This window comes from Microtus oregoni, unplaced genomic scaffold, assembly GCF_018167655.1.
Source record: "Microtus oregoni isolate MIOR12 unplaced genomic scaffold, Mior012 000017F_ref0000208, whole genome shotgun sequence".
NCBI lineage: Eukaryota > Metazoa > Chordata > Mammalia > Rodentia > Cricetidae > Microtus > Microtus oregoni.
The window spans coordinates 9,533,363-9,536,190 of record NW_024543076.1 but is presented as its reverse complement, the minus strand read 5'-3'; the positions used below and the strand labels follow the sequence as shown (position 1 = coordinate 9,536,190).

General features: G+C 37.0%; 1 pseudogene; it reads right to left on the bottom strand.

The window, feature by feature from the left end:
• Positions 1-608: 608 nt before the first annotated feature.
• LOC121458211 lies at positions 609-1,486 on the bottom strand (annotated as a pseudogene).
• Positions 1,487-2,828: the final 1,342 nt, after the last annotated feature.

Sequence of the window (2,828 nt, the reverse complement as noted above, 5' to 3'; positions counted from 1 at the left end):
TGAGTTTGTTCCCAGGAATCATGTGGTAGAAAGAGAGAAACAATTCCCAAAGTTATCCCTTGGCTTACACACACACACACACGCACACATACACACACCATAATGAAATAGCTACACTGTATTCTGCTCCCTGACAGGGATATAAGTGATATTGAAAGATCATATAAATTTGTACTTGATATAAATTTCATATATTTTCATTAATTTAGAGTTGCATGTATATAGGATCATAGTTTTTAGAGTGGTATTAACATTGTTTATTAATAATATTTGTTAATAATGATTTAACTCATTATTTGTCTATGCATGGATTATTTTTATTGTGTCTGTTATTTATCTTTTGTTCTTAAGGATTCAATGGTCAGTCATAAGTACTATCCATAAAAAAAGTTGGGAACTAAAAAAGAATTTGCAACTAAACACATATACTACTAATCTTTGATGAATTTATCTTCCTTCCACTAACATTATTTGACTACTATCTTCAGTATTCATTTATTTTCTTTTATATATTATATGTTTGCATGTATCTGAAAAGATAGTTTGATTTATGTACTCGGTAAATTTTAGAGAAAAGATTCATGTATTCTTTTTTTTTTTTTTTTACATACATCGGAAGCAGCTTTTATTGACAGGTTGTTTCCAGAAACCAAAAAAAGCCATGAGCTGTCAGTTAACGCCCTGTGCCTCCAAGATGCCTCCAGGGTTCCACTTGCAGAAGGGGTGCAAACTGCCTCTTTCAAGGTCCAAGTCTTTTACCTTCCTGTACAGCTTATCTTAGAAACTTTGTGACCTTACTCTATTGTTGGCTTTTGTTCCCCTCCCCCCTCCACCTATAGCTACTTTGTAACAGCCAGAGGTGACCCGTGAAAGAATCATGAGTTAGGAGAAAAATTCACAAGAAAACAGGAATATAGCCCATCAAGTTCCACTGTCCTGCCTCGGTGGCTTGATCCTTCATTGATTGCATTTTTCTTTGTGCTGGATTACACCCTTCTGAATCAGATCAGGGACTTCCACGGCCAGCCAAGGACCCAGCCCTAGGGCCATGAGATGAGCTAGTCCAAACTTGGGCACATTCCTGGCCCACAAAGGTTTGAAATGATCAGTCAGACATATTTTGCCACCCCTGTACATCTTTGCTGTCTTTCCATCCAGCTCAGGGACTGCAATTTCTGGAGCAGTAGTAGGATATGTGATAGGAATGTCAAACTCGATGTCAAACTCATATTTGAGGAGGTCATGGATGTACCAGCATTTTCCAAACCACCGGGTCCCTTCCTTGTTGGACTCCAGTCAGAACCAATCATTGTCTGAATTCTTGTTGTTCTCCACATACCGGATAAGGGACTGATATTCCTCCTTTAGTCGCTGCACCCACAATTCCCGATCTCGGGGTCCGGCTTTAGTCTTCAGCACCGGGATCTCGGACACGACCCGCCGGGTAGCCTCATCCGCCATCTTGGACCAGGGCACAAGAAAAATGCGGAAGTGGAGTTGCTTGTTACTTACTCAGTGCTTTGCCATCTTTACTATGGGAAGATGAGGCCTTGTGTTGCCTTAAAGCCATCTCTGAATGCACTCTTATTTTCTTGTAAGAAAATAGACCCTCTGGTGTGAGCCTCCGGAAGAACAGAATCAGATTCATGTATTCTTAAACTTCTTTGTGTATGTCGTTTTATGCTTCTTTTCCTTTGCCCACTCTTTTTGATTATGCCTAATTCATCATTTCTTCTATGAGACGTGTTACTGTTTCTTTTGAGACTTAACTCTTCTATGAAAATTTTTACTATGTTTCTTGCAGTATATGTACAAGTAAAATTGCTGGGTCAGTTTCAATTCCTTTCCAAGATGTTTATAAAATACAACTGTTAGAAACAATGCATGGACTCTTATGAGATAATACATCACCCCTAACATAAAATTATTGGATGTTTTATGTTGTGATCAAAAAGACATAGCCAGGATTTAAGAGGGCACATAACTTTTCATTATCTGTGCTCAGTTATGATTCTTAGTACCTGAGTGCATTTGTGTTTCTTCCTTTGAGAAATATGCTCTTAGAATTGTTTGCCAATACAACTGCAAAAATCCTATTTATAAAGGTGTCGGTTGTTTCATTTCCATTTATGCTTAGCCTCTTATTACTCTGGAAAGAACTTTAGAAAAGTGATGCAGTTTTTCAAGAAACTGGACACTCTATGGGGGTAGATTCTACCTCTACCATGCTTACGAGAAACCAATGCCCCATCAAATAGTCTGGTATTGTATATTTCATTTACCAAAGAAATAATCAAAGAAAGACTAAAACCAGAATAATCAAATATCAATCATTTCTTACTGGAAGCTTCAGCAGGAAACATGCATAGGAGCAAATTCCCATGATTGGATGGGTAGTTTCAGAATACAGTAATTGTTATACTAACTCATACAAGAGAGTGTTTTGACTTCAATTAAGCATTCATAGGAAATAGATATATATTCTATAACACAGCAGAACACAGCTTCCATTTCTGCTTCTAAACTAATTATGTCCCCTGAAGTGTAGCTATCACAAATGGCACAATTGAAAATTAGCATTGGTGAATTTGTTTTGTTTAAACACGCAAATACATAGGATAATAGTACTATTTTAACCTTTTATTTTAGACCATATAATCTCTTTGTCTTTGACAATTAATTTAGTCAATTGTGTTATAGGATTCTATTTACTAAGCAGTGGTTGTTTGCATATTATGCTAATATTAAACCTTTGTACACATCTCCACCGTTTTCTATGCACCCAACCCTGTTTCCATCGACCTGTGTAACATTGGTTTCATACTTAA